This window comes from Neoarius graeffei, chromosome 14 (assembly GCF_027579695.1).
Source record: "Neoarius graeffei isolate fNeoGra1 chromosome 14, fNeoGra1.pri, whole genome shotgun sequence".
In the NCBI taxonomy this organism is placed as follows: domain Eukaryota; kingdom Metazoa; phylum Chordata; class Actinopteri; order Siluriformes; family Ariidae; genus Neoarius; species Neoarius graeffei.
Genome location: NC_083582.1, coordinates 27188734 through 27209832, shown reverse-complemented (window position 1 = coordinate 27209832; position 21099 = coordinate 27188734).

Genomic DNA, 21099 nt, shown 5'->3' with positions numbered 1-21099 from the left:
AGGGTTGGAGTGCCAGATACCAACGAGTGATCCGCGCGTTGGCATCCTTCATGCGGTGGAGCCACTGGAGGGGCGCGTGGTCCGAACAGAGGGTGAAAGAGCGCCCCAGCAGGTAGTAACGGAGGGCGAGGGCCGCCCACTTGATCGCCAGGCACTCTTTCTCAATTGTGCTGTAGCACCCCTCACGCACTGACAGCTTCCGGCTGTTGTATAGGACTGGGCGATCCTCCCCCTCCACCTGCTGGGACAAAACGGCCCCCAGCCCTCTGTCCGACGCATCCGTCTGTTACAAAAAAGGGAGAGAGAAGTCAGGGGAGTGTAAAAGTGGCCCCCCACACAGTGCAGCCTTTACCTCAGAGAAAGCCCGCTGGCACTGCTCCGTCCACTGGACCGGATCTGGCGCCCCCTTTTTAGTGAGGTCAGTCAGCGGGCTGGTGACGTCCGAATAATTAGGTATAAACCTACGATAGTAGCCAGCCAGCCCCAGGAACTGTCTCACCCCCTTTTTGGTCTTGGGCCTCGGGCAGGCCGCAATCGCTGCTGTCTTATTAATTTGGGGACGCACCTGCCCGTTACCCAAGTGGAAGCCCAGATACCGTACTTCCACCCGCCCAATCGCACACTTCTTCGGGTTGGCAGTGAGCCCCGCCCGCCTCAGCGACCTAAGGACGGCCCTCAGGTGTTGCAGGTGCCGCTGCCAGTCATTACTATAAATGATGATGTCGTCTAGGTAAGCGGCCGCATAGGTGGCGTGGGGCCGGAGGACCCGGTCCATCAGCCGCTGAAACGTAGCAGGCGCCCCAAACAGCCCAAACGGAAGTGTGATGAACTGGTGTAAGCCGAACAGTGTGGAAAAGGCCGTTTTTTCCCGGGATAATGGAGTCAAGGGGATCTGCCAATATCCCTTCGTCAAATCCAGTGTCGAGTAAAAACGAGCCGTGCCTAGTCGATCGAGCAGCTCATCAATACGAGGCATTGGGTACGCGTCGAATTTAGACACCGCGTTGACTTTTCTATAGTCCACACAGAACCGGACCAAGCCGTCGGCCTTGGGAACCAAGACCACCGGGCTGCTCCAGTCACTGTGGGACTCCTCGACGATGCCCATTTCGAGCATGGCCTGAAGTTCTTCCCGAACCACCTTTTTTTTGTGTTCGGGTAATCTATAAGGACGGCTACGCACTACCACCCCCGGGGGCGTCTCTATGTGGTGTTCTATGAGGTTGGTGCGACCGGGCAGGGGCGAGAACACATCTGAAAACTCAGCCTGCAACTGGGTGACTTGCTCTTTCGTCTGAGTGTCCTGCGTCACTCGGTATAACCTATCCTTCAAAATGGAGGAATAGGGGAAGGACGGGGTGGCGTTTGGCTGGAGCGTTTGACCATCGATTACTCTCACTTGGTCAAACGCGTGTCGCAGAGTCTCATCTCGCGATTGTTCCAGTGGGAAATCCGTGAGGGATTCCCCAATAGAAAGAGGAGGGGCCGGCGGCTCCTCACTCTGTCGCGGAGATGACGTAGACGGCTCTGCGACCGCAGCTCCAGCCAAAGCGACACCGGGACCTTCCCCTGTCAACCAGCAGGACCCACTCTTTACTAGGCGTGCCATTAAACCCCGAAATCCCGGCCAATCAGTCCCCAAGATCAAAGAGTGGGTAAGGCGAGGATTAACCGCCGCCTTCACTATCGATTTTTCCCCTCTGAAATGTATGTGGACCGACACCAACGGGTAGCTGTGAATATCCCCGTGCACACACAACACCTTCACCCCTTGTGCTCCCCCCAATGCCTCGTCTTGCACCAGACTTTGGCGGATCGAGGTCTGATTGCAACCCGAATCCACCAACGCCTGATATGTAGCCCCTTGTACACTTACCGGTATGCGATACGCTCCGGCCCGATCGAGGGCAGCCTCTGGCGCGTCGGGGATCCGCACCACCACCCCCACCTCCATCGCTACACACTGTTGCTGCAGGTGGCCCGGTTCCCCGCAGCGCCAGCAAACCGGCCCGGGCCTTCCCTCTGCAGCTGTGTTCTGGGGCTCACTCACCTGAGGGGGGGAGAGACAGACACAGAAGGGAGAAACAGGAGGGCACCACGGGTGCGGCGGGCCGGCTGGGGTGGAGCCGGCCCCCGCCTCCGTGGTGGGGGAATGGGGCAAGGACGGGACACGGGAGGAGGGGGGGAGAAAGAGAGAGAGAAGAGGAGAGAGAAGACGACGTCGTCCATTGTCCTGCCGCCGGAACAGCCGCCAGATGATCCTCCGCCAGTCCTACGGCCTGATCCAGCGACGCCGGGCGGTGGCACTGGACCCACTCTGCGGTTCCGGCTGGTAAGCGGGCGATGAACTGTTCCAGCACCACCTGGTCGATGATTCCCTCGGCGTCGCGATCTTCGGCCCTCAGCCACCGCCAGCAGGCGTCCCGGAGCTGCTGGCCGAACGTGAACGGGCTGCCGACTTCCTCCATCCGCAGCGCGCGGAAGCGCTGGCGCTGCTGCTCCGGCGTGCGCCCCACGCGCTGGAGGACGGCCCGGCGAAGGTCGGCGTAGGCCAGCCGGCGGTCGGCGGGGAGCTGTAGTGCGGCCAGCTGCGCCTCTCCCGTCAGGAGGGGGAGGAGGCGCGTCGCGCGCTGCTCCATCGGCCACCCCGAGGCTTCGGCGACCTGCTCGAACAAAGTGATGAAAGCCTCGGGGTCGTCCTGCGGGCCCATCTTGGTCACGGTGAGGGGAGACGGGCCCGCGGCCGGGGCACTGGTGGACCCCGCCGACGCGAGGAGCCTCCGGAACGCCTCTCGATCTTCCTGCTGGGCCAGCACCAGGGCTTCAAAGCGGCGCTCCTGCTCCTTTCGGAGCATGACGAGTGCCTGGTGCTGGCTCTGCTGAGCCGTGGCGAGGGCGTGGACCAAGTCCGAGAACGGGGAGGATTCCATGGAGCTGCAGGACTGATGCTCCACCTTTCCCAGGTTTCGGCACCACTGTAGCGCGGATAATGTGTGGGTGGAGCACAGAGGACGGCAGGACAACGTTTGGAGGTAGAGGAAGCGTATTTATTAAATAACTTTTCAGTTTTAAACTACGGCGTAAGCACGCACACACGCACGCACGCACACAGACGCACGCACACACGCACACAGACGCACGCACACACGCAGCCTCCAATCCCGGGTCGCGCTCCCTCTGCTCTCTCTCAGCCTCCTTAAATAGGGAGCGGTTTACTGGGAAAACACACACAAAACACAGGTTAATTACCGTCAGGTGAAGCGATTCTGCCACTCACCTTCCCTGGCTCCCCCCTCCTGTCACAGGCCGGCGCTTGACCACGCCCCCGCTGCCACAGGTTCCAATAAATATTTTAGAAAATGCATGAAGAGAATTAATTTGTGACAACATTAATCCCAGAGTAACGGAACACTCTGTGGGAATTCAGTTTTTATTGTCATTAACACAATGTGCAGGCGCAAGTGTAAATGAAAAGAGGGCTGCGGCCTCACCAAACAGTGAAGTGGGGGGGCGGCGCTAGTGTGCACTAATGGAGTAAGACATTCATCTCTTGAGCTCCGTGTTGTTACCTCCTTTTAAAAGTTAATACTTACGGCATACCAACGTTTTTCTGAAACTGCCTGCTGTTTAAGTTCTTCTTACGTCTATCAAACTCAGGTTTACGCCAAGATGCCCAATAAGGAAAAAGAAACTCAAAGAGGGAAAGGTTCATCTTCCAATGCTGCTAGCAACGAAGTGATATTAGCTGCTATCACTAAACAAGGTGCGGAGCTAGCCAAAGTTTCTAAACTAGTGGATGGTCTTAAGAAATCAATGGAAGAGCATCTTGATTCAATAGAGTCATGCCTGTCCACTCTTCAGCACAAACATCACGAAGTTGAATGTCGTATGGGTGATATGGATGAGGCTCTTTTAACTGCTGACCAACGCCTTACGACACTGGAGGCCACATGCAACAAGCTGCAGGTGGCTAATGGCCGCCTCAGTGCCAAGCTCAATGATTTAGAGGGGCGCTCTCATAGGCAAAACATACAGATTGTTGGTATCAAAGAGGGAGAAGAGAAGAGTCAACCTACCGAATTCATCTCCAAGTTGATCCCAGAGTTACTTGGTCAGGACAACTTCAGCAAACCAGTGAAGGTGGACAGAGCACATCGCAGCTTGAAGCCCAAGCCCAAAGAAAACGAGCGGCCAAGACCCATCATCGCTAAAATCCATAATGACAGAGACGTGCGAGACATCTTGCGGCTAAGTCGTCAGCTGGCACCGCTCAACTACAACGGAGAGAAGCTGTCGATATTCCCCGACTATACAGCGGAGGTGGCAGCCCAGCAACACCGTGAGGTATAGGCTCACTGAGGCGGGAGCCAAGTGCTCTCTTCGCTATCCAGCCAAACTTCATGTGGTCTACGACAACACCGTGAATGTCTTTGAGACAGCAGCAGCTGCAGAACGATTTGCCAAAACTCTAACAGATAAAGCTTAACGTTTTCATAGAAAGCTCGATGTTTAGTAAGTATTTAATCTTTGCAGCCAAGGTTTTTTTGTTTTATGGGCAATAAGTTGCTTGCAAAGGAAGCGGGACTTTTCATTCAAATAGTGATTTACTGAGCTTAGTTGCCCGGTCTAACTTCTTTGCATGTTATGCGTTATTCAGCGAGGCAATATACAGTAGGCTATATTATCTGTGTAGTAATACGTTGGTTTATTTCACTGTATCGGAGGTTCTCACGGAGCTGTTGGCTTAGGCTAGTTTTTGGTGTGTAGTTCAGCTGGCTCTGTTACCTGGCAGTCTCCTTATAGGAAGTATGGTAAGCCGCATAGTTCTCCACTGCGGCTTGGGGTTTATTTTGGGGGGGGGTTGTGTTTGTTCTATGTCAATCTGCCAGATATGGAGTGCTTATATGTCAGTCAGTCTATATGTCAATCTCTACAATGCGTTTACTTAGATGTAGGATAATTGTTCAATAAGGTCAGGACAAGGTCCTATTACTTTCATATCTTGGAATTGTAGAGGCCTTGGTGGAGCATTAAAGTGAGGGAAAGTTTTTTCACATCTTAAATCCCTGTCAGCAGATATTATTTTTTTTGCAAGAGACCCATATTTGGCCAACTGAGCAAGGGCGATTATGATCTTTATGGATATCCCACATTTACCAGTCTTCTTTTTCTTCTAAGGCAAGGGGGGTTGCTATTCTTATTCGCAAAACTATTCCATTTAGTTTCAAGTCCATGTCCACTGATCCAGCTGGGAGATATGTCCTTGTCACAGGTACAATTAACTCTGTTCCAGTAGCTTTCTTAAACATATATGCCCCTAACTTTGATTGACCTGATTTCTTCTGCAAAATTTTCAATCTTGTGGCCAACCATAGCACTCACAATATTATCATAGGTGGAGACTTCAACTGTTATCTAGACCCTCAGATTGACAGGTCTTCTTTGAAACCAGCCCCACCTTTAAAATCTGTACCCACTCTTAATAATCTCATGAAGTCACTTTGTTTGTATTCACAAAGGGTTATGGTCAAAGCAGGTGAATAAAGTAAAACATTTATTTTGTACACTTAGTCATATTTAACATTTAATTGCATAAAGAGTTTCTATTTTTGTACTGTATTTAATATTTATGTATACATTTCCTGTCACGATATTCATTGATGGTGCAATTATTTTGACATGGTCCTGTCTTTTGTGTTGCGTCCTGTCGTATATGTCACTTCCTGTTTTGTAAGAAAAGTTTGTGAATGGAAGCGGTATTCTACAAGTGAGTTAGCCCACACGAGCTTACGAAGCGTTACGATTGTCACCTTTCTAAGTATCCAGACTAAAGTTGGAAGGTTTTAAGTCAAGACAACTGTAACATTGTAACATTAAGACGGGCGACCTCAACCAAGTCAGCGAACCCTTCCTTAGTCAACAAGCGGGAAAAGTGGTATGTGTTATGTCTTTGTGGAATTATGATTTTGTTTACATCTTAAGATTTTTGTGTGTGAGAGTATATGATTTAGCCTATTGTTTTCTTTGTGTTTCTTTAGTTCTACGGTGTTTACGGTGTCTACACGACGGTGTTGGTATGCTTGTGTTTGTGCGTAATAAACATCAGTAAAACGGAACCTCGACTTTGCCTGTTGACTGGGGATGGCATAGTAGAACACCTCTGCTTCGGTGAAGATGAGGACAAGGCGATTGTCTACACCTGCGGTCTGAAGTCAGCAAGAGACTTTTGTTTCGTGGGAAGTGGTGGCTATTTGTGTTTTGAACTACTTTGCCCGAAGGACAGAAACAGCAAGTGGGTAATTACGGCGCCATCAAGCAAGCAAGTTGTATTCGCGTCTTTGAAGTGACGTGAGTATTTGATCTACTCCAAGGTAAAAACAAGGCCGTTTTTCTCTTCTTATGTACTTGGATAATCGTGGACATTTCACTTAAACAACACGTACTGGATACAAAGGTGACTTTAAAGACAGACAAAGCAAACTAAAAGGAAATGAAACAATGGACATGCACTTTTCTTAAATGGTTTGATTGCTGAAGTTTCTTTGTTTGATATGACAATTACTTTGTATCAAATGCCTATATTTGCACAAAGAGTTTAAGGTTGTCAAACAATGTTTTAAAGGTTAGATTTATTAACAATGTTTGAAAATTGATGATTTGATGTTTACTGTTGTTGCAAGCACTTCATTTTAAATGAATCTCTTTTAGAAGGTTAAATGCATCTAGATTGCTAAAAAAGGTACCTTCGTATACTGCCATCACCTATTGTAGTCGATCATGTCAGACTCAAATGAAAGTACATTGCTTTCCACAAGGGTTAGTAATACAAGTCCCAATACAGTAGAGCAAACTGAAGTATATGAACAAGATGAGGGGGCTATACAAGGTCAACCTCAATCTCTAGTGGGTGCAAATATCCCAGACATAAGAAGAAGTGGGCGCACACGAGCTCTTACTGAAAAGGGGAAAGCGTTGCAAGATGCTAAGTTAAATCAATTGTACAAAGCCTTTGAGTGAATTTACAGGCATTGGAAATATCATATGAATGGTCTAAAAAGGTCTCTCAAAAACAGAAGACGCAGATTTTATTAAAGAAATTGTGAATGCCATAAATGCTAGACAAGCAGATGTAAGCAACACTTATGAGAAAATTAGGTCAATTGCGATTCCTGAACATGAGATACGCAGGAAAAATGATTTATGTCATGCAGTCACTCAAACAGCCAACGAAAAAGCTCAATGCTTTATCAGTTCAGAAGGTGATGTGGAAGACATCCCTTGGCCTGACTCAAATTCTGTGTTTGACGCTACTGAATCCAGTGTTGCCTCTGTGCTGTCAATGTCTACTTCAAGGACATCAGGAAGATCGTCATGCAAGTCGTCACTGAGAAAACAACAAGCAGCAGCTGAAGTAGCGGCAACACAAGAAGTGCTCAAAATAATGAAGACACAGCATCAGTATGAGGAGGAGATATGAGAGCTTGAGGCAGAGGAGAAGAGAAAGACTGCTGAAAGAGAGGTTGAAGAAAAGGAACTGGAAGCAGAGATTGCAAGAAAAAGAGCTCAGTTTGTGTCAGGAAGTGTAGCAAGGAAAATTAAAATCCAGGAGAAAGAAAAGGAAGTGGAACGATTGGAGGGATTGAAAGAACATAATGCAGCACAAGCTAAGCTAAAAGTTTATAATGAGAGCATCAGTGGTGGTGAAGTTACTACCGCTCCTCAAGAAAACCAAAGCAGTCATGTTCCTTTAATTTACACTCAGGGCAAAGCCTCTTTAAACAGCTCTCCTTCCTCTCCTCAACAAATGCAGACTGTTCAAGCCAGTGTACCTCAAGTAGGTGCAGCAATGTCTTCTTATGGAGCTGCTAACAATCTCATGAAAACTCTTGCTGAAGCAATAACTGCCAATAGGATTCTGATCCCAGAGCCTGCTGTTTTCTTTGGAGATCCCCTGCAGTACACAGATTGGAAGTTGTCTTTTCAGACCTTGATTGACCATAAGAATCTCCCAGTTCAAGAAAAACTTTTCTTTCTATGCAAATATGTAGGGGGCTCAGTGAAGAAGGCCATTGAAGGGTATTCTTTACTTGGAACTGAAAGTGCTTACCATGCTGCCTGGCAGATATTGGAAGACCGCTTTGGAAATGCCTTTGTTGTGGGCAAAGCATATCATGACAAAATACAGTCATGGCACAAGATTGCTACCAAAGACAGCAAAGACCTCCATGAATTTGTGGACTTCCTGAGCAGTGTTGAGACAGCCATGCCACATGTGCAAGGCTTACAAGCTTTAAATGACTGCATTGAAAATCAAAGAATAGTGGCCAAGTTGCCAGAGTGGCTGAGTTCACGTTAGAACAGAGAAGTCACCATGTTCCAAGAAAAGCATAAGGCTTTCCCTGATTTTAAATATTTTGTTCAGTTTTTAAACAAGGAGGCTAGAATTGCCTGCAACCCTATCACGTCACTCCAAGCAATAAAGCCAATAGAACATGAGCAATCCAAGCAGTATGACCACAGTCATAAGATCCAAAGAAGTCGTAGCTCAACTGCCAAGACATTCACTACTAGCTGTAGTGCAAGTTCTACCAACACCTGTGCATTCTGTAAAAGGTATGGCCATACTCTTCATAAGTGCCGGAAGATTATGGAAAAGGCAGTTGAAGAAAGAGTGAAGTTTGTGCAGTCTGAGAAGTTGTGCTTTGGTTGCCTCAAGCCTGGCCATAATTCCAGAAATTGTAATGCTAGGAGTATCTGCGATAAGTGTGGAAAACATCATCCAACTTGTTTGCATGCAGATCGTGCAAAGAAAGAGCAAGGGTATAAAGGTAACCAAGTACAGCCACAGATCACACAAGTCGTTGACAAGTTGGCTCCATCCAAGACACGGCAAGAGGTAGCAGAGGTTACATCTAATAGGGTCATCCAAGAAGGGAGAAGCAGTCATACATCATACATCCTTCCAGTGTTTGTCTCCACTCAAGCTAATCCGCATGAAGAGATTCTGGTGTATGCTTTACTTGACACTCAAAGTGACACCACTTTTATTTTAAAGGATATAGCGGATGGACTGCATATTAACCAAGAACCAGTCAGACTTAAAATCTCCACAATAACATCAAAAACAAAGGTCGTCTCCAGCTTTAAGTTGCAAGGTTTGCAAATAAGAGGTATGATGTCCAGAGAAAGAGTTAAACTCCCCATAACATACACCAGAGAGTGCATACCTGCTAATAGATCTCACATACCTACCTGTACAACTGCAAGGAATTGGCCTCATTTACAACACCTGGCTGATGAAATGCCTCCTCACCTAGACTGTGAAGTGGGATTGTTAATTGGCTATAACTGCCCTCAGGATTTGCTCCCTAGAGATGTGCTGAGTGGTGAAGAAGGCCAGCCATTCACGCAGAAGTCTGTCCTGGGTTGGAGCATCATCGGCTACAACAACCTTGCCATGGACCTTGAGGATGAGATTGGTGTTAGTCGTTGCATCATCACCCAGCAAGTGCTACCTGTCATTAAACCCACTCATGGTTCCCTGACCAGGAATTCCAAGTCTGAACTCAAGTTTGAAGTCCACTATGTGCACAGGTGCAAGGTAAAGGAGATGCTTAGCCCGGTGGACATAGTGAAGGTGTTCGAGTCTGATTTTGCAGAGAGGACCGATGGAGAAGACCCTATGTCACAAGAAGATGTGATGTTTCTGATTAGGCTGAAGGAAGGCATCAAGCAAAACAAAGATGGACATTATGAGATGCCACTGCCATTCAAAGTGAAGAGGCCAATGCTGCCAGATAATAAGGCATGTGCAGAACATAGACTCAACTGTCTTAAGAAATGCTTTAAGAAAGATGAGCATTATTACAAGGACTACATGACCTTTATGAGTGATATTATTGAAAGCGGCGATGCAGTAAGGGTTCCTAAGCAAGAGCTCAGCAAACAGCCAGCCTGGTATATCCCTCATCATGGGGTTTATCATCCCCACAAGCCCGGAAGGATCAGGGTAGTCTTTGATTGTTCTGCAAGATTCCAAGGAACTTACTTGAATGAACATCTCTTGACAGGACCCAACCTCCCAAATACTCTTGTAGGTGTCTTGTGCTGGTTCCGGAAGGGTCAAGTAGCAATCATGTGTGATGTGGAGCATATGTTCCATCAGTTTCATGTCGCACAGGAAAACCAAGACTACCTCTGCTTCTTGTGGTGGACAGATGGTGAATTGGACACTCCACCAGCTGTGTACCAAATGAGAGTCCATTTGTTCGGAGCTGCTTCCTCTCCAGGATGTGCAAACTTTGGCTTGAAACATCTGGCTGCCCAAGGTCAAGACAAGTTCAGTCAAGCTGCAGGTCAAACTTTATTCAGCGCAACTTCTATGTAGACGATGGGTTGACGAGTGTGAAGACAGAAGCAGAGGCTATTGAGCTTGTGAGAGAGGCCAGAGACCTCTGCCTTTCTGGGAAGCTACGATTGCACAAGTCCATCTCGAACAATAAGAAGGTAGTTGCTACTATTCCAAAGACTGAATGTGCAGAAGGTGCAGCTGACTTTGACCTTGCGTTAGGAGAGCCGAAAATCGAATGTGCCCTGGGGATATAGTGGTGCATTATCTCTGATAAATTCCAATTCAGAGTGATTGTGAAGCAGAATCCCTTTACCAGAAGAGGAATTTTGTCAACAGTGGCTTCAATTTTTGATCCTCTTGGGTTTGTGTGACCCTTCATCTTAGTTGGGAAGAAGATACTGCAAAGCATGTGCCGTGACAAGGTAGGGTGGGATGATCCACTTCCCGATGACCTCAGGCTGCATTGGGAAGCTTGGCTTCAAGACCTCCCAGACCTGTCTGCCATGAAGGTACCCCGTTGCTATCTACCATCATCATTTCAAGAGGTCCAGCAATATGAGCTGCACAATTTTTCTGATGCGAGCCTAACGGGCTATGGCGTATGCTCATACTTGAGAGCCGTGTCCATGTCAGGTGAAGTATACTGCATTCTTGTTATGGGAAAAGCCAGGGTTGCCCTGACTAAAATCACAACAATTCCAAGATTGGAGCTCTCTGCTGCGGTTGTGGCTACAAGAATTGGAAATCTGCTGAAAAAAGAGTTGGAGGTGGAAGAGATCTGTGAATACTATTGGACCGACTCCAAGGTTGTGCTTGGTTACATTAATAATGAAGCGAGATGGTTCCATGTATTCGTGGCAAATCGAATTCAGCAGATAAAGTCAAGTACTCAGCCTAATCAGTGGAGATATGTTGCATCAGAGCACAACCCAGTTGATCACGCTTCTCGCAGGCTCACTGCAAAGGAGCTTGTAGAATCCAACTGATTTGCAGGACCAAGTTTCCTATGGCAGCAAGAGCTTCCAGAAGAAGATGAAGTTATGGTGGGAGAAATTGACAAAGATCCAGAGGTCAGAAGGGCACAAGTCCACACAACCAAGGTCAAGGAGCAAAAATCTCTCTTAGACCACTTGGAGAAGTTCTCTGATTGGAGCAGAGCTCTGCAGGCCATAGCAAGACTTAAATGTTGTGCAAGGAGTGCCAAAGGTCTGGAGAAAACACCCAATGACTCTACAACGCTTGAGGAGAGAAAGGATACTGAGATGTTCATCATTCAGAAGGTGCAGGAAGAAGTCTTCAAGGAGGAAATAAAGTCTCTAAAACAAAACAAAGAGGTTAAAGCCAAACGATCGTCCAGGTTATATAAGCTCAGTCCATTTGTTGATGCTCCATGGTACCTTGAGGGTGGGAGGTAGACTCACACAAGCAACACTGCATCCTCATGTCAAACGTACTGCCATCCTTCCAAAGGGCCATCATGTATCTTGCTTACTTGTAAGGCACTTTCATGAAAGGGTGTGTCATCAAGGTCAAGGTACAGTGGTGCTTGAAAGTTTGTGAACCTTTTAGAATTTTCTATATTTCTGCATAAATATGACCTAAAACAAGATCAGATTTTCACACAAGTCCTAAAAGTAGATAAAGAGAACCCAGTTAAACAAATGAGACAAACATATTATACTTGGTCATTTATTTATCGAGGAAAATTATCCAATATTACATACAGTGGGGCAAAAAAGTATTTAGTCAGTCACCAATTGTGCAAGTTCTCCCACTTAAAAAGATGAGAGAGGCCTGTAATTTTCATCATAGGTATACCTCAACTATGAGAGACAAAATGAGAAAAAAATCCAGAAAATCACATTGTCTGATTTTTAAAGAATTTATTTGCAAATTATGGTGGAAAATAAGTATTTGGTCAATAACAAAAGTTCATCTCAATACTTTGTTATATACCCTTTGTTGGCAGTGAGAGAGGTCAAATATTTTCTGTAAGTCTTCACAAGGTTTTCACACACTGTTGCTGGTATTTTGGCCCATTCCTCCATGCAGAGCTCCTCTAGAGCAGTGATGTTTTGGGGCTGTCGCTGGGCAACACGGACTTTCAACTCCCTCCAAAGATTTTCTATGGGGTTGAGATCTGGAGACTGGCTAGGCCACTCCAGGACCTTGAAATGCTTCTTACGAAGCCACTCCTTCGTTGCCCGGGCTGTGTGTTTGGGATCAGTGTCATGCTGAAAGATCCAGCCACGTTTCAGCTTCAATGCCCTTGCTGATGGAAGGAGGTTTTCACTCAAAATCTCATGATACATGGCCCCATTCATTCTTTCCTTTACACGGATCAGTCGTCCCAGTCCCTTTGCAGAAAAACAGCCCCAAAGCATGATGTTTCCACCCCCATGCTTCACAGTAGGTATGGTGTTCTTTGGATGCAACTCAGCATTCTTTCTCCTCCAAACACGACAAGTTGAGTTTTTACCAAAAAGTTCTATTTTGGTTTCATCTGACCATATGACATTCTCCCAATCCTCTTCTGGATCATCCAAATGCTCTCTAGCAAACTTCAGATGGGCCTGGACATGTACTGGCTTAAGCAGGGGGACATGTCTGGCACTTCAGGATTTGAGTCCCTGGCGGCGTAGTGTGTTACTGATGGTAGCCTTTGTTACTTTGGTCCCAGCTCTCCGCAGATCATTCACTAGGTCCCCCAGTGTGGTTCTGGGATTTTTGCTCACCGTTCTTGTGATCATTTTGACCCCACGGGGTGAGAACTTGCGTGGAGCCCCAGATCGAGGGAGGTTATCAGTGGTCTTGTATGTCTTCCATTTTCTAATAATTGCTCCCACAGTTGATTTCTTCACACTAAGCTGCTTAGCTATTGCAGATTCAGTCTTCCCAGCCTGGTGCAGGTCTACAATTTTGTTTCTGGTGTCCTTTGACAGCTCTTTGGTCTTGGCCATAGTGCAGTTTGGAGTGTGACTGTTTGAGGTTGTAGACAGGTGTCTTTTATACTGATAACGAGTTCAAACAGGTGCCATTAATACAGGTAACGAGTGGAGGACAGAGGAGCCTCTTAAAGAAGTTGTTACAGGTCTGTGAGAGCCAGAAATCTTGCTTGTTTGTAGGTGACGAAATACTTATTTTACAGAGGAATTTACCAATTAATTCATTAAAAATCATACAATGTGATTTCCTGGATTCTTTACAACCATTCTGTCTCTTATAGTTGAAGTGTACCTATGATGAAAATTACAGGCCTCTCTCATCTTTTTAAGTGGGAGAACTTGCACAATTGGTGACTGACTAAATACTTTTTTGCCCCACTGTATCTGTGAGTGGCAAAAGTATGTGAACCTTTGCTTTCAGTATCTGGTGTGACCCCCTTGTGCAGCAATAACTGCAACTAAACGTTTGTGGTAACTGTTGATCAGTCCTGCACACCGGCTTGGAGGAATTTTAGCCCATTCCTCCGTACAGAACAGCTTCAACTCTGGGATGTTGGTGGGTTTCCTCACATGAACTGCTCGCTTCAGGTCTTTCCACAACATTTCCATTGGATTAAGGTCAGGACTTTGACTTGGCCATTCCAAAACATTAACTTTATTCTTCTTTAACCATTCTTTGGTAGAACGGCTTGTGTGCTTAGGGTCGTTGTCTTGCTGCATGACCCACCTTCTCTTGAGATTCAGTTCATGGACAGATGTCCTGACATTTTCCTTTAGAATTTGCTGGTATGATTCAGAATTCATTGTTCCATCAATAATGGCAAGCTATCCTGGCCCAGATGCAGCAAATCAGGCCCAAACCACGATACTACCACCACCATGTTTCACAGATGGGATAAGGTTCTTATGCTGGAATGCAGTGTTTTCCTTTCTCCAAACATAATGCTTCTCATTTAAACCAAAAAGTTCTATTTTGGTCTCATCTGTCCACAAAACATTTTTCCAATAGCCTTCTGGCTTGTCCACATGATCTTTAACAAACTGCAGATGAGCAGCAATGTTCTTTTTGGAGAGCAGTGGCTTTCTCCTTGCAACCCTGCCATGCACACCATTGTTGTTCAGTGTTCTCCTGATGGGGGACTCATTAACATTAGCCAATGTAAGAGAGGCCTTCAGTTGCTTAGAAGTTACCCTGGGGTCCTTTGTGACCTTGCCAACTAATACACGCCTTGCTCTTGGAGTGATCTTTGTTGGTCGACCACTCCTGGGGAGGGTAATAATGGTCTTGAATTTCCTCCCTTTGTACACAATCTGTCTGACTGTACAGTAGATTGGTGGAGTCCAAACTCTTTAGAGATGGTTTTGAAACCTTTTCCAGCCTGATGAGCATCAACAACGCTTTTTCTGAGGTCCTCAGAAATCTCCTTCATTCGTGCCATGATACACTTCCACAAACATGTTGTGAAGATCAGACTTTGATAGATCCCTGTTCTTTAAATAAAACAGGGTGCCCACTCACACCTGATTGTCATCCCATTGATTGAAAACACCTGACTCTAATTTCACCTTCAAATTAACTCCTAATCCTAGAGGTTCACATACTTTTGCCACTTGCAGATATGTAATATTGGATTATTTTCCTCAGTAAATAAATGACCAAGTATAATATTTTTGTCTCATTTGTTTAACTGGGTTCTCTTTATCTACTTTTAGGACTTGTGTGAAAATCTGATGATGTTTTAGGTCATATTTATGCAGAAATATTGAAAACTCTAAAGGGTTCACAAACTTTCAAGCACCACTGTATGACCATGAATGCAATTCGCTCTAATGGCTTTTGGATTGTAGGATGCAGTTCAGAAGTGTCTTCCACCATCTACAGATGTGTCAAATGCCGCAGGTATCGTAAGAGTCCCCAAGACCAAAGAATGGCTGACCTACCACCTGAGAGACTAGAGGCCACACCCCCATTCACTTACGCCGGAATGGATTGTTTTGGCCCCTTCTATGTGAAGGAGGGATGGAAGGAGTTGAAGAAATATGGACTCTTGTTCACTTGCATGTGCTCACGGGCAGTTCATCTGGAAGTGTTGGATGATTTAAGCTCAGATGCCTTCATTAATGCACTGCGGTGCTTAATTGCAATTCGTGGTAATGAGAGACAGCTTTACAGCGACCAAGGTACCAACTTTGTTGGTGCAAAGAATGAGTTCGCAGAATTAATGAAGGGGCTGGAGCCTGAATGTGTGAAGAAGTTAGGCTGCAACTTTGTGATGAATCCACCTGCCTCAAGTCACATGGGTGGGGTCTGGGAGAGGCAGATCCGAAGTGTACGGAATGTTCTGACATCAATTCTGGATCAGTCTGCGAAGAGGTTGGACAGTGCCTCTTTAAGGACATTCATGTATGAAGCAATGGCCATTGTCAACAGCAGGCCTCTGTCAGTTGAACATCTCAATGATCCAGTGGGGCCAGAACCATTAACACCCAACCATATACTTATCATGAAATCGACCATCATTGCGCCTCCACCTGGTGAGCAAGATGACCTCTACCTGCAAAAGAGATGGAAGAGAGTTCAATTCCTGGCGAACGAGTTCTGGGCCAGATGGAAAAAGGAATATCTCATGAACCTGCAACAGAGGAGAAAGTGGAATAAGAACCGACGAGATGCCAAGATTAATGACATTGTATTACTCCAAGATGATCTGGCACCCCGTAGTCAGTGGAAGCTTGCCAAGGTGGTAGAAGTCTTCCCAGGAGCTGATGACAGGGTTAGAAAGGTCAAACTCTTGCTTAGTGATACAACACTGGACAGTAAAGGCACACGCACAAATAAGCCAGTTTTCCTAGAAAGACCCATACATAAGACTGTATTATTACTTGAAAGTGATAATGTTATGAGAGTTTTAATTAAAGAAATTAAGTGTAGGTTTTAATATGAAAGGATTTAAGTGTATCTTTAATGTGTGTGAATGAATGGGTACTGGAGATTACTATACTGTATGGATGAGATGTCTTGGGTTCATTAATCACACATTGTGTGATTGGTGGGAGTGTGTTTGTATTCACAAAGGGTTATGGTCAAAGCAGGTGAATAAAGTAAAACATTTATTTTGTACACTTAGTCATATTTAACATTTAATTGCATAAAGAGTTTCTATTTTTGTACTGTATTTAATATCTATGTATACATTTCCTGTCATGATATTCATTGATGGTGTAATTATTTTGACATGATCCTGTCTTTTGTGTTACGTCCTGTCATATATGTCACTTCCTGTTTTGTAAGAAAAGTTTGTGAATGGAAGCGGTATTCTACAAGTGAGTTAGCCCACACGAGCTTACGAAGCGTTACGATTGTCACCTTTCTAAGTATCCAGACTAAAGTTGGAAGGTTTTAAGTCAAGACAACTGTAACATTGTAACATTAAGACAGGCGACCTCAACCAAGTCAGCAAACCCTTCCTTAGTCAACAAGCGGGAAAAGTGGTATGTGTTATGTCTTTGTGGAATTATGATTTTGTTTACATCTTAAGATTTTGTGTGTGAGAGTATATGATTTAGCCTATTGTTTTCTTTGTGTTTCTTTAGTTCTACGGTGTTTACAGTGTCTACACAACGGTGTTGGTGTGCTTGTGTTTGTGCGTAATAAACATCAGTAAAACAGAACCTCGACTTTGCCTGTTGACTGGGGACAGCATAGTAGGGTTATTAAATATTCAATCTCTTACATCTAAAGCGCTAATTGTTAATGAACTTATTACTGATCAGGAGTTTAATGTTCTGTGTTTAACAGAAATATGGATTAAGCCAAATGAATATATAGCTCTAGACCTCCTGGATACAATTTTATCCACCAGCCTCGTCTAACTGGCAGAGGAGGAGGCGTCATGGTTATTTATAATGATTATCTAGGCATAACACCAAAACCTGGTTATAAATTTAATACATTTGAAGTTCTTCATACTAATATAATGTATGTAGCCTCAAAAAATAAGCCTACCCAGTCAATTCCGTGACTTATTATTTACAGGCCCCGGGGCCATTTTCTGAATTTCTTTCTGAATTTGCGGATTTTATCTCAGACCTGGTCATTTCCTTAGACAAAGCTTTAGTTGTCGGAGACTTTAATATTCACTTGAATAACCCAGAAGATCCTCTGAAAACAGCATTCGTGTCCATTTTAGATTCAGTAGGGGTTAATCAGAATGTCATAGGACCTACCCACAATGGTGATCACACTCTCGATCTAATACTAACATTTGGGTTAAATATAGAAAAATCTAGTCACACTTCCACAGTCTTAATTCTCACAGATCATTATCTAATATTATTCAAAATATGTCTGAGCAATAATATATAGACCTCATCACACTACTGTATGAAATGTACATTCATGTCAATCACTGCACAGAGTGTTATAAATAATCTCCCAGAGTTATCAACTTTGATTGAATCACTGTCAGCCCCCACAGAACTTGATCAGGCAACTGAATGCTTTGTCAACGTTCTGCTATACTTTAGAGAATATAGCTCCACTTAAAAGAAAAAATGGAGAGAAAAAAAATTAGCACCCTGATATAATGATTACACTTGCACTTTCAAACAAACCACTTGAAAATTAGAATGTAAATGACATCAAACAAAATTGGTAGAGTTCAAATTAGCATGGAAGGAGAGCTTCCTGAAGTATAGAAAAGCTCTTAGTGTTGCTAGATCAATGTATCTCTCCACCCAAATAGAGGATAACAAAAATAATCCCAGATTCCCATTTAATTCTGTTGCAAAATTAACTAGGAAAAAGACCACTATAGACACATGCACACCTGCAATATGCAGTAGCAACGACTTCATTATTTTTTTTTTCAATGACAAAATTGAAAATATGACAATTTCAAACTACTAATTTAAGGCCAGGCAATTTCAGTAACCCTGTAGTTAACAATATAACTATCAGATCAGCAATTAGAATGTTTTACTCCCCTTAGAGAAATCGAACTCATTTAATTAATCTATATATCAAAATCCGCAGCTTGTGTATTAGGTCCCTTACCTACACGACTCTTCAAATAGATAATACCAGAAGCAATTGAACCACTTCTAAAAATAATAAATTCTTCCTTTAGAACTGGCTATGTACCCAAATCCTTTAAACTAGCAATTGCTAAGCCCCTGATTAAAAAAACCTGATCTCGATCTCTGTCAGCTGTCCAATTATTGGCCAATATCAAACCTCCCCTTTATCTCCAAGATCCTAGAAAAAGCTGTGGCACAGCAGTTATGCTCATATCTACATAGAAATAACATCCATGAAATGTATCGTCAGGATTTAGACCTCATCAGAACACAGAGACAGCACTGGTTAAAGTAGTAAATGATGTACTGTTGGCATCTGATAAGGACTGTCTCCCTGCTTGTATTGCTTAACCTTAGTGCAGCCTTTGACACCACTGATCATTCCATTCTCCTGGATAGACTAAAAATGTTGTGGAAGTTAAGGGAACGGACCTCTCCTGGCTCAGGCATTATTTAACTCATCACTATCAGTATGTTGATGTAAATGGTGATTTTTCGAGACATACTGAGATAAAGTTTGGTGTCCCACAAGGTTCTGTCTTAGGCCCACTGCTTTTTTCTTTATACATGTTACCTTTGGGTGATATTATTCATAAGCATGGTATTAGTTTGCACTGTTATGCTGATGACACACAGTTGTATGTTTCTGCAAAACCAGATGAGAGACACCAGCTTAATAGAATTGAGGAATGTGTAAAGGACATTAGACACTGGATGCTTATTAACTTCCATCTGCTTAATTCTCACAAGAGAGAAGTACTTGTACTAGGACCACATGCAACTAGAAGTAGGTTTTCTGATTACACAGTAACGTTTGATGGCCTTTTTGTTTCTTTATGTGCAGCAGTAAAAAAAAAAAAAAACCTCGGGGTGATTATTGACTGCAGTCTTTGATTTGAAACTCATATCGATAACATTACCCCGGATAGCTTTTTTCATCTCAGAAATATTTTTAAGATAAGAAATATAATGTCACTACATGACGCAGAAAAAGATTAGTTCATACTTTTGTTACCTCTAGGTTGGATTATTGTAATGCCTTACTGTCTGGATGTTCCAATAAGTGCATAAACAAGCTCCAGTTAATTCAAAATACAGCAGCAAGAGTCCTTACAAGAACTAGAAGATATGACCATATCACCCCTGTCTTATCCACACTGCACTGGCTCCCAATCAAATTTCGTATTGATTATAAAATACTACTCTTGAATTTTAAAGCACTGAATGGTCTCGTGTCACAGCACCTGTGCAAACTTCTGGTTCTTTATGACCCACCATGTCGACTTAGATCAAAAGGTGCAGGCTGTCTCCTGGTACCTCCTATAGTGAAGGCTAGATCAGGGGGCAGAGCCTTTTCTTACAAAGCCCCACAGTTATGGAACAGCCTTCCAAGTAGTATTTGTGACTCAGACACAGTCTCAGTGGTTGAAAACATATCTGTTTAGTCAAATCTTTTGTTAATAGTTTTATTAGGTAAAGGAGTTGATCTGGAGGGTCCTCAGGCATAGTGTTTTGGTAATTGTACAGACGCCATAAATGTGAAATTATGATGATTAACTGTTCCGAGAGATTTAAAAAGCTAATTTCTTTCATGTTCATATTTCTTGCAGTGAAGGAGTCCATCCTCTACTGATTCTGGATGGCTTCAATGTTCATAATTTCCAGTTGGGTGTTTGCCTATGTTTAGAGAAAAGTTAAGTCCTGTATGTCCAATTCTGGCAGCACAGTGGTGTAGTGGTTAGCGCTGTCGCCTCACAGCAAGAAGGTCCGGGTTTGAGCCCCGTGGCCGTCAAGGGCCTTTCTGTGCGGAGTTTGCATGTTCTCCGTGTGGGTTTCCTCCGGGTGCTCCGGTTTCCCCCACAGTCCAAAGACATGCAGGTTAGGTTAACTGGTGACTCTAAAGTGAGTGTGAATGGTTGTCTGTGTCTATGTGTCAGCCCTGTGATGACCTGGTGAATTGTCCAGGGTGTACCCTGCCTTTCGCCTGTAGTCAGCTGGGATAGGCTCCAGCTTGCCTATGACCCTGTAGAACAGGATAAAGTGGCTAGAGATAATGAGATGAGATGTCCAATTCTTAAATGGGTGATCATGATTTCTTCTCTCTGACACCTGCTCCCTATCCTTCCCATATTCATCTGCTTTTCAATGTTATATAGATGTCTCCCTGTTTCATTTCCATCCTGCTAGGCTGACTTTGCATAGGACTTGATATAAATCTGAGCCTCTGCCTTACTTATTGGGATTTGCAATTCTGTTTCTTTATTATTTAGCATTTGCTTAGCCAGCTTGTCAACCTGTTCGTTTACCTCCACACCAATATGAGCAGGTACCCAAAGAAAACTCATGTTGGTGTGGAGGGAAACGAACAGGTTGACAAGCTGGCTAAGTATTATAACAATATTTTAATTTTTTATTAGAGGTTTAAAATTTAATATAACAAATTTAGAATTAACTTTTTTGTCTGCACTGAAGCAAAAGAGCATTTTTATAGTTTTACTTAATTTCTGAGTATATTATGTCTGTCCTTTGGGATTTGGCTGAGGTCGGTACAGCATATCTCCACAACTACCTTTCCCATTACTCCCTCAATTCCTGCCCCAAACAATATCCGCTTCATCTCACCTTTCACTGCATCACGAGTGGCTTCTCTCATGTTTCACTGCACCGCGATTGGGTGGTGTACTGCTGTAGATCGTGACACAAGCTCGCCTTTAAATCGGGTGG